General features: G+C 39.8%; 1 protein-coding gene across 9 annotated transcripts in view; it reads left to right on the top strand.

The window, feature by feature from the left end:
* The window catches only part of ZNF385D (zinc finger protein 385D), a 547,534-nt gene that overhangs the window by 197,694 nt on the left and 337,769 nt on the right, over positions 1 to 12,071 (top strand). For 2 of the 9 annotated variants that reach the window (XM_083404996.1, XM_083404995.1), the window contains one exon: positions 8,879 to 8,991. The exons of the other annotated variants lie outside the window; for them this stretch is intronic. The gene's annotated coding sequence lies outside the window, so the exon portion shown is untranslated. The remainder of the gene's footprint in view (positions 1 to 8,878; positions 8,992 to 12,071) is intronic. 9 annotated transcript variants of the gene reach the window in all.

The following is a 12,071-nucleotide window of genomic DNA, read 5'->3' on the forward strand; positions in this document are numbered from 1 at the left end:
ATGTTTCTGTTGTGTCTTTTGCTTTCGTTCTCTCTCACTGCCGGAATCTCATGCAGGCAGTCATGGCTTTTCTTTGTTCTGATCAACAATGAATAAACCTCTAAATAATGCTCTCCTGTGTGCATCTTCCGTTGTGCATATCTGCTGATAGAGCGTGCAAGAGCTCTGGATCTTTGGGAAGCTATTTCTGGAGCTCCTGTCGCTAATTGCTGATACTGCGTGTCTACGGGAGATTGATGGATGTCCGGAGACGATGTGGAGTCAAGATGGACTTTATCTCCCTGGCAGTATCTCCCAACAGAATTGACCTGACTCTGCTGTGCCCACCTGGGTATTCAGTGCAGTACTAGTCTATACTGCCCTTCATCCAAGGAGCACAAGGCAGTTTACAGTACAAAAACACATAACATAATAACAAAACAATACTCCACATAGTTTAAAAGACCATAGATGGTTTCATCAGCCAAAGGACTAGGTCAGAGGTGCCTCAACTTTTTTTCAAAGAGGAGCAGATTTAATGAAGTGAACATGCGTGAGGGCCGACTAAAGTTGTTGTTGAGCTTTTTTTTTTTACAATTTTAGCCCAAACTTGTTCAGCTTTTTGGGGGGATTGAAGTTGCTTAGGATTTTACCCCACGACATATACTGCCACAGGAGCCAGATTAAGTCAAACGGCGGGCTGGATTAGGCCCCTGAAATGGACTTTGGACATGCCTGGCCTAGGAGAAGAGTAAGGCTGGGCAATATCTGGTTTTCATCATTGTGATATATCACCAGCTAAACATTGTAATATACCAATATATCATTATGTCTTAAATAAGGATGGAGCTATATAGAGGCATTGGCTGGCTTTCCGTACATTGTGATTTTTGCACCATTCTCTCTCTCTCTCTCTCTCTCACACACACACACACACTCATGATATATGGCCAGGTCAAAAATTATGAAACTGATATCATGATACGGACTTCAAACTAGCTTTGGACAATATTTTGATATAGCACCCTGCCCTAGTGAAGATGGATGTTTTCACCTGGCACCTAAAGATATGAAGGTACCAAACAAGCCTCTCTGGGAAAAGCATTCCACAAATGGGGAGCTATCACAGAAAATGCCTATTCTCATGTTTCCACTCTCCAGATCTCTCATGGAGGGGGCACATGAAAAAAGGCCTCAAATTATAATTGCAGGGTCTGGGTCCTAGTCTAGGCTGGAGGACTGGGTGCAGGGGAGAATTGTTATGTTTTATATAATGACCATTTTGAACACCAGGAAACCTCTGCATTGGCCCATATAAGTACAATATCTTTTTCAAGTCTGTCTGTTGCTAATTTCTAATTCATTGAGAGAAGCTTTTTCTGTTGGATTCCCATGTGAGCAATTGCTGCCAGGTTGAAATCCTCCCACATGTCTAGTGATTAAATATAATTCCCATTTCTGCAACCCCAACCTTCAAAACTTTCTTCCTATAAAAACATGGTTTGGGTTTTTTCTTCTTCTTAATATCAAATTACACCGTAACCATAACCCATTAAGAATCAATTAGCACCATCAGAGTGTGAAACAGATTTTTATAAGATCCAACCTGTCTGGACAATTTTTCTTTGTATTGTCAGCTTTTCACAACATTTACCCAATTAAAGAATGATCACAACTTTGAGCTAAACTTGGATTTATGTCAGCTGTAACAACCACTCCGTCAATAAAAACTGAAATGGAAATATATTGATTTGATTTACATGCCAGCACCCTCTCTGAGTGTTGTGAATCAAATTCCCAGGAGTTTAAGGATTTAAATAATAAAAACTGGGTTTATTTACTCAAGTTTCGGAATTTAAAAACAAGTGGGCTTCTAATGTTCTATGGATTTTATGATTATTGATGATATGGAAACTGGGAAGTTAGATGGAGTGATTCAGGCTTATGGGACTATTTTAGGCTTAAAGAATATACCTTGGGAGGAAACAATTCTGCTGATGATGGAACATATATTGTGCCTGCTGAACAGCCCTGAAGGCAGCAAAGGTATGCTTTGCTACCTTTGTTGAGTCTTCAGGTAGCGATGCAGCCAAGAGGTACAACGCCTATTAACATCTGCCCCAGTAAATAGTATGCTGGAAGCCTCAGAAACCTACTGTGACAATTCTGCTAGGCACTTTGAGGACAGAATTGCTTCTCTCCGTAGCTACATCAAAGCCACTGTTGGGACAGATCCAAGTGAGGTGACCAGTGCAACACACTGTGCAGTGCTGTGTGCATTTCTTTATTTATTTATCCCAGGTCGTGTGCTTTACATACATTTTTCAGATTTTATGTTCACCACAGCCTTGTGACTGCAATGAACAACGCAGGCTATGCAGTTTTCCCCCTATAAATAGTAGTGACATTCAACAGCAAGAGTGGCTTAGAACTGCAGGCTGGATTCCAATTAAAGTTAGCTGCTCTTATGTCCATTGAAATCATTGTCAGTATACTTAGGCGTGGCTAGCGTATGTCCTGTTTCCTTCCATGGGAGAGAAGTACAGACAACAACCGTTTTGCATGGAGGTTAATTCCTGAACCCCTTGTGCATCAGCGGAGTGTGCATAAGCCCGTTACGCCCCTTGTCTTGGAAGTTGGGACAACTTTCATAATCCTAAATGGCCAGGACATAATAATGCATCCAGTGCAGTGTTGTTGGTGATTGTATAGCTGAGGGTACAGTGAATGGATTATGCATGAAGTCTCATTAATGTACTTAGTCCTGTGCATGAATCCCTAAACGTTTTTTTGTATCCCTCCCTAAATTCATTACCGTATTTTTTGCTCTATAAGACACACTTTTTTCCTCCTAAAAAGTAAGGGGAAATGTGTGTGCGTCTTATGGAGCGAATGCAGGCTGCGCAGCTATCCCAGAAGCCAGAACAGCTAGAGGGAGCGCTGTGTAGCGCTCCTTCTAGCTGTTCTAGCTTCTGGCTTAGCTGCGCAAAGCCTCCACAGGGCACGGGGAGCGTTCATCCCACTACCCTGCAGAGGCTTCACACGGCTATCCGTGGCTTTGCGGGAGGTGGGGAAAGTGACAGAGCGCGCGCTAGGTGCGCCTTATGGTCAGGTGCGTCTTATGGAGTGAAAATACGGTACTTTGTTTTGTTATTTGCTTTGTCCTGTGCTGTCCCTTTTATTAGCTAATTTAATTTTTTACTGAGTGCCCTCTCAGTGTAGCAGCCCAGTTGTGGCGCACTCTATCCAGAGATGCCAGGCAAATATATATTTATTTTCTCAGACTTCTTTATTTAAAATGTTCATCCACTTGATTGATTATGCTGCCTTTGCGATCTGTGGCCTTTTAGTTTATTATAATAGTTGTTGTTGTTGTAATATTTGTATGCCACCCATATGACTGGGTTGCCCCAGACACTCTGGGCAGCTCACAACAGAATATTAAAAACAAGATAAAACATCAAACATTAGAAACTTCCCTAAAATAAACAAACTGTTTTATATGCCCTGAATTGAACCCCTGTATTCTCTGAATTAGCCTGGTCATAATCCTGCCCAATCTATTTTATATGCTCCCTTGATCAAGCTAAGCTGTGCCACCCACATTCTGGCTTGCCCTTTGACACACATTAAAGATTCTCCATCATGCTGCAAATTAGAGGCTCTTCACATTAAGAACATTTTCTCCCAGATTCAACTGATTCAACATGTCTGGCTTTTAGTTTATGTACTAAGTACCTATCAAAGAACCTGCTCTGACAAGTAAAAGCTCTATTCCCTTGATGCTAGCTCAGATTTGTGGCTGGGGCTGAAATAACACTGATGTTTGCTCATCATTATTTGCTTTGGCTCCTTCCTGGCTAAGAGCTATATTTTAAAAAAAAACGAAAAAAAATCATCCTTCCAAATTATTCTTATAACCATATTTGACTATTAATGCATACAGGGAACAATCCTATTGACTAAAAATTAACTTTTCATGACGCATTCACTCTACATATATTTTAAGCAGTAAGCGCTTGCAGCCAGACAGCTAAAAGAAGTACTGCTCACACTGCGAAAGCAACAGAGAATGGCAGCAAGTTTACATTTCAGCTGCATTGCAGCGAGAACCTGAAAAACAGCAAAAGCCATGTCCTGGGATAGTCATAAAAGCCACGTACATCCAAATAACTAGTGGGAGCCAGTACAGGTTTATATGAGAGTAAAAGAAATAGTTTTGTTTATAGCTGGCCCAAGAGGCAAGTTAGGTGTGCAGGAGCATGCAACTCCTGAAAGATAAATGCTAAACTGGTTACAGATGAAATTATGGAGGATTTTCCTTTATGCTCAGCAAGCAAGTTCTCCCCCAGTCCTACCCAAACAAAAACTGAATTACTTTAGTTGTAAAATGAGTACTGATCTATTCCCCTTTAGCCCAGATGTCATCTGGGGTGAATCATGAATGAATCTGAGCATGGCTTAAAGCAAACCTTTATTGTGAAAATGAAGTGTGGGTGTATTGTGTTCGCTTGAGAGTTAGTAGTTCTACCCCCTGAAAACATGACCTAGCACTATTAAATTAGTGCTGACAAACGTAAGGGTATATTGCCTTTCCCCAAAGTCTTGATTTTATTTCCTTTACTCATAACTACTTCTCCAGCACTCTGAGGACCTCATGGCCCGTAGGCCACAACTGATTGGGATAAAACGAGGGTAAATACTGACCAAACTTTATTAGTATTGATTTTTGGAACTTGCATCCCTAGTAAATGTTATGAAGTGTAAAAATAGAAAATGAATGTCAGCTACAACAAAATGAAGCATAATTGCGACAAATAACGTTAGTTCCAGTCACTTAGGTTTAATTTTGCTCTTATTCTAAGGAAGCTGCTTTCATGTTGCATCCTGCAGCTAAATTAATACTTTTCTTAAATAATTATTTTTGATCAATGAACTGTGCATAAAATAAATGTGCTGAAGTCTGTCAAGTGAGGAATAAGAACTGTAAATGTGCCATAGTTTAAACCAAAGCTTAGTTTGTTGCTGATGTTAAGCAATAAAATAAAATAAATTATCCAAACCTAACAACTACACAATACTGATTATTCTGTCGGTCGTTATTGGCTGCAACTGAGTAAAGTGCTCTTAACCCTATTGATTTCAATAGTCATATGCATGATTTAACCTGAGTTGGATTGTGGTCATCATATTTGTGTAACTAGATACCAAAGCTTGTACGAGCAATGTAAAAAATACTGTAAGTAATTCATGGTTATTCATATCCCTATTGATCATGTGAATGACTACAAACACATTTCTGTAGTGAGCAAAACATTTCTTCCCCAAACCTCACATTTCAGTTGTTGGTTCCATAATTGTGTCAATTGCTTAGTAAATAGTTGGGAATACAAATTACCACAATACTTGTTATAGTTTCTTTAAAAATCCTTTAAAGTTGATAGCAAGTGGAAGGTAGGTTGTGTTTAGTTTATAGCAATGGAGGGGGAGAAAACACACCTTTTATGTATCTTCCATTCTTGTTTTTTAATGTTTATGTATTGTACAGATTTTTGATGAGAGATGTAATTTAAAATATGATGGTGTGTAATATGAAATATAATTTATTTGAAATATACAACTGGATCATAAAGATTGGTATTTCAGGTGTTTGTATGTAAATTATTTACTTCACAAATTTGAAATAACAGTGATTACTTTTTAGGGTTGGTAAAACTATAGAATTTTAATACTATAAGGTCCTGGTATTATCTTTGAATAATTTATTTGAGTTGATATTTTTAAACTTGACAATTCATTTCCTCCTTCTCTATGCAATGACAATATATATTATTATATTTACAATCAATATGCATTTAAAAAAATAAGATTGGCTCAAACTTGAGACTGCTAATGATTGGCTGCATGAATATGATGTCATTTGGCTCTTCCTCTAGTTACTAATGGGGTTGTTGATATTGAGCTGGATTTTCACTGCCCTGATTCAGTTTGCAGACTGAAAATCTTTTCTTGGCAGGGCAGGCCATAAAGTGAGATGGTTACAGTATTTTTGGAGAGTGAGCTGAGAAGTCATTTGCTGATACAACCAGTGTCAGTGTGTTTTCAGTGGTTAATTTGTTTCCCCTATGCATCCTGGCTTCTGCAGTGTGGAGAGTAATATGTGCTGTACGAAGTTAAAAGGGATGTTCTTGGATCAACTATGCTTTGCTGAACCTGTGCAGAATGTCGAAAGCAGCCTTCTCCCCCTCTGTCCGCCCCTCTCTTTATAGAACTTGGGGGAAAATTGTGCTGCAGTGGGGTTGTGTTCACCCTAATAACTGAACACAGTGACCAAAGGAATCTTTCTCTCTCTTTTTGCAGTTCAGACCTACTAGGTTTTCCCATTGCCTGCAAGAAAGGCAGAGGAAAATGTGAAGTGGGGCGTGTGTCTGTGAAAATAGCTAGCAGCGGTAGGCACAGCAGTAGTTGTCAGGGGAAAACTTTGGAGAAACCTTTTCTCCTCGATAAAAAGATGTAAACTCATGTATCTAGCTGGGAGGGGTGATTTTTTTTTGAGCGACAAATGATTGATAGGGATTAATCATCATTGCCTCTCTGCACACGTTTTTTGTTTGCATTAAAACAGTTTGGAAAGTTACACAGAACTGGGTGAAATGTGTGTTTATAGACAGAAAGTTTGGTTACAGACAGAAAGCAATTGTGGTAACTCAAAGCAGTTTATATTAACAATTAAAAATAAAAAACTAAACACACACACATAAATGTAAAAGTTGTGGTTCATATCTTGTAATATTCTAAAAAGTATTGCCCAGTTTAAATAAGACCTCAGATGCAAAAAAAGCGCACTCACTTATGTATGTTTCTTGTGTCATGGCACTTTAACAACGCTTTAAGATGCGATGGTTCTTTACAGGCAAAGCAATTTATGGCCCTGAGGAACCTTACTGGAGTGCTGTTGCTGTCAGCTGCAGAGCTTCAAGCCATGTGAAACTCTGCATGGTTCAAGCTCATGCCCTTATACACAGCACCTCACTACACAGTACCTGCTATCTATGCACCCCAGTGATGACATAACTTCACACCTGAGATGGACCTGACCCTATGTTGACAACTGCCACACCCACATCACAACCACAGAGCACTGAATGTGGCATGTCTGCACTAAATCACTGCGCACACAGCCACTAGGATATATAAATAGAGACTACAACTCAGATGATACGACACAGATTATGGGACTATATCTTTCTGGCTCTATGTTTTGCACCTTTGAAGGCAAAGTAGATGTTTATCTTGAAGTTTGGCTTCGCGTAGCTGATATATGTTTCACAAAGAGCTGGCACAGGAGGGTCTAGGATGGATGGGCAGCATGGTTTGGGGGAAGAAGGACTTTAACTCACTGCCCTAGCTGTGATGGTAATCAGAATTGTCCCCCATCATGCCAACAATTTGCAATGGAAGCAAAGCGCCCATTGGGGCTCTACAGGATTTCTCATATAAATTTGTGATTAAAAAACCCCCAAATCCTGGCAAATTGCCATATTTTCCTTCTACAGTTTTGTTTCATTTATTAAATAGGTTAGTTTCGATTTTGTATAAACTTTGTTCATGAGTCACAGAGCTTGCTTGAAATATCAATGTTACGAGCAGAATATTTACAGATAAATATCTAATTTGTGTTTTTAGGCATTAGTATCTGATATACACCACTTCTGTAAAACTGAAAGTTCAGCTCAGTCCATAAGAAATTAATTACCTAATGCAATTTGTTTTGCTTAGAGCTGCATCTGAGGAAGCTTTAGATAAAGTGAATGCAGGGTATTGACATGTTGAAAATACTTTGCACCAATCCTGTGGAAGTCTGAGGGTATTTCTCCTTCCCATTAAGTTTCAAGTGATACATTTTATTGAATTGTATATGGAAATGAACAGATAAATCAATATAATCTCTCCTATTTGTTCAAATACTAAATCTAATTTTGTGTGCTCCCTACACTTTTCTATTTTTATCAAGATCCATTCTTGTAATTAAATGTGTGTGTGTGTGCCTTTCAAATTGAAACCTGATTATTAAACTGCAAAATGCATTTATTTCTGGCTTACTGCTGTATGAACCATCCTACTCTCCCAGCTTTTAAACAATTCCAAGGAAGAGTCCCAAATTCAGGTAAATTAAGTAAACATAAATGGAATTATATACAAAACAATGGATTGCGTGGTTGGTTAATTTGCAGCATTAGGAACACTCAAACCACCCACTTTCCCCATTTAACAAAAGCAAAAGACAAGTGGGCCTCCCTTTGAAAGGCACTACTTTCCTGTATGTAGGACCAGGACAAGGGTTTTCACTACCATGACCTGCTTTTGACTTTCCTTTGTCAGCACCTGCCAGTTTGTAAGCACATACAGAATGTTGGATTGCATGGACTGACTTGGCAAGACGTTTATGCTGTTACATTATGATCCAAATCAAACAGAAGATACTCAACATCAACATAGAGACTAGAACAAATATAGACACAGATATGGGTGTTTCTGAAAACATAGAAGGGATATTGCCCGCCCCCCCTCCCATCCACTCCTTTAACCTTTCAGAACTGGTGTACTTTGGAGATTAGGTATTTTATGGTGAGTACTATCATTAGGATAAAAGAGCAACACCATTGACGAGCTGGATGGAGATAGACTTGAGCATTGAAAATGCATTTGTGCATCTGCAGTCACATAAAATTGTAACTAAACCATAGTAAATGTAGGTACATTCAATATGAGTTCTTTCTGCGGGGGTGGGGGTGGGAGGAGACTTCAGCAGGTGCAAGGAATTCCTTGCAGGCTAAGAACATAGAGACACAGTAAGATATAAGGACAGCAAAAGCACCACTCTTGTTTTTCATTACAGGAAACGAATACTCTGGAAGGCTTGAGAGCGAGGTGCATGCACCTTCGTAACAAGACAGGATGGAAGCATACCAGTAAATTAAGCAGGGAGGCAGCTGCCAACACAATAAACATGTGAGTAAAAGAATATTTGTGCCATCCATGCTGCCAAACTGATGATAACATATGGCCTGCAAGATTTTGAACTATTTTCTGAAAACATTCTGAAAAGGCTCTGTGCCTCACCATGTACACATTGTTGTCAAGCGACATGACTATTTAGAAGGATACACATTGTTAATAATTCCCAGAAGAATGGCTATCCTTCTCTGTTGCAGAAAAACAACTCCTTAGAGACCAACAAATTGCATATCTTAGAATGGACTACATGAAAGTCAGTTTCATTAGATGCATGAAGTCTTATCCTGAGTTGTGTGTGTGTGTTGTAAAGAATGAGATAAGAAGGAGAGAAATGCAGAAGGTACAGACTGTGATGATTATATTATTAACTGTAGACACACACACATACACACAAAATTGTTATTGATCCTGGCCCTGCTAAATCAATTTGTCTACCTGGGACATAGATCACTTGCTTGTTTGGGACAGAGTTGCACTCCTGATTAGCAGGTACATAGTGGGGTACTCCATCTCTGTCACTAGAAGCCTAAGTTACCTTTTGTGGTCAAGAGGTGTTTTCTACCAGTTTGGGCTGGTGCTCAGTTGTGACTGCAGTGGTCCATGCATTGGTAAGCTCAAGGCTTGATTATTGCACTTTCTGTGAAGCTGCCCTTGCATCTGGTCTAGATGTTTCACCTAGTGGAAAATGCAACAACCAGACTGCTCACAGGATTAGTGGCCCCAATCGCAGCGGTGCAGGGTAGGGGATGGTATGGTGTAGGTGGTGGGCAGGCCGGGTAAAGAGCAGCTAGTGACTATGCCATGGGCCAGCCCCTCCTTCATCCTTGGGAATTACGGTTGTCCTTCAGTCAGCCCTCAGGTCTGTGGCTGCTGTTGCTGAATGTCAGGTTGGCTTGGAGCAGGCATAGGCAAACTCGGCCCTCCCGATGTTTTGGGACTACAACTCCCATCATCCCTAGCTAACAGGACCAGTGGTCAGGGATGATGGGAATCATAGTCCCAAAACACCTGGAGGGCCGAGTTTGCCTATGCCTTGCTTGGAGTAAGGCCTCACTACACATGCCTAATCAAAGAAATTAGATGCTGTGAATTGGATCCTATTGATTAAAATATATTGTTGATTTTGTAATGGATAGGTCAAGTTCATGAAACATTTTGAAGTGATTTACTGGTTCTTTGAACAGGACAGTGTTAACTGGTTGGTGAGCGAAAACAAGAACCACCCCTTGTTTTCTTTTCAATGTGAATTCGAGTTTTCCAGACTCGACTCACCGCTGCCCCACCCCTCAAATCAAGCTAAAACTGACTTGGACAACTGGTTGGTGTAATGCCAATATCTTCAGAAGCAAATTGAGACAGAACTAGATTCTGAAGTAGGAGACATCTCTTTATAGAATAAAGCATTAACTAGTAATAGGGCTTTGCAGGGAGCTGTCATAATTAATAAGCACCCACGCACAAGGCTTGCTTTGTTAAATACAGTGTAATCCTTACAGGAGTTATTGCATGCAATAATTAACTTGATTACAGAAGGCAGAAGGGGAAAAAAGTCTCAGACTAATCAAAGCACCCTCTGTAACTCATAGGCTTTAATAATTATTATTTTCCCTCTTACAAACTGCAGGTGCTTCGTTATGAGTTTTGAGAATAACTAAATGCTTGTCCTTAAGATTTGATTAATATTTAGGAGTTGTTTTAACGTCACAGAAAGCATTAATCAGATCTTTAATTTTTGGATCATTTTCCTGTTTGATTGGGGATAAAGTACTCATCAAAATGAATTAAACAGGCCATTTCAGTGCAGAAAGTTTGGCTAGTTCCTGGCTGTGGAGTTCAGGGCCATTGTGTGTGGTTCAACTTTCTTCTGAGGGAGGAAATACTTTGTGAAAATAATGCGGGTATAAAAAAAATTAAGGACTGTGCCACAAAGTATTTCTCTGAGGCTGTAATATTATTATCCACTTAAAATAAAGGGATTCTCTAACTCTTACAGCGCTGTAGTTACTCGCAAAAAGCGCATGAGTCATATTTCTAGGATTTTGAGACGTTGCTTTTTGGTTGACACAAATAAGGGGTGCATCAGTTCTGGGTGATCAGAGCTCTGCAACCTAGGCATTTATTTATAAAGAAATGTCTACCTCACTTCTCTTTATAAATAAATCCTAAGTGGCTTACAGAATCACTAAAACACACCAACTCAATATATACAGCAATAAAGCCCAGTATATCTTTAAAACAGTACTGCATATTAGGAGCACCATACAAGTTTAAAAGCGGGGAGATAAAAATGGTAAACAACACTGGAAATGTGACAAAATACAAACGTCTTGTTGAAGCTTAAAATAAAAAAGTAACCCTGTCCCAAGTCATGTAGGACTTTGTAGGTCATAATCAGTACTTCGAAGTGTGTCCAGATGTGGACCCAGCCAGTAAAGCTGTAAGACTGGCCCTGGTCAGTGTTCTCGCTGCAGAATTCTTAAAGGGTAATCTGAAGTTTCCGAATACCCTTCAAGTGTCTCTAATTTCCAGGGACAGTTCCAGATTTAGAGATGCTGTCTCAGTTTCTGATTTGATCCCAAAATGTCCCGCTTTTCCTTACAACGTCCCTATTTCCATTGGAGAAATGTTGGAAGGTATGGAGTTATCTGACCCATAGCCATCTGAAGCAGGCATCCCCAAACTCGCCCCTCCAGATGTTTTGGGACTACAACTCCCATCATCCCTAGCTAACAGGACCAGTGGTCAGGGATGATGGGAATTGTAGTCTTAAAAACATCAGGAGGGCTGAGTTTCGGGATGCCTGATCTGAAGGCAGCCCTGTATGGGGAATGTTTTCTATGTTTAATGTTTTTAATGTTTTTATGTGTGTTGGGAGCTGCCCAGGGTGGCTGGGTTTACTATTTATACGACTACTACTACTACTACTACTAATGGAATATGACGTTCCCATTCCCATCGGAGAAATGTTGGAGGGCATGTCCTTGAAATGTAGCCCCATGTAGTCCAAATAACATTACTATGCACTACAGTAATCCAAACAACATGTATAGGTGGTTTCTATAGGTGGCCAGACT

This window comes from Podarcis tiliguerta (genome assembly GCF_965153285.1).
Source record: "Podarcis tiliguerta genome assembly, chromosome: 12".
NCBI classification, from domain to species: domain Eukaryota; kingdom Metazoa; phylum Chordata; class Lepidosauria; order Squamata; family Lacertidae; genus Podarcis; species Podarcis tiliguerta.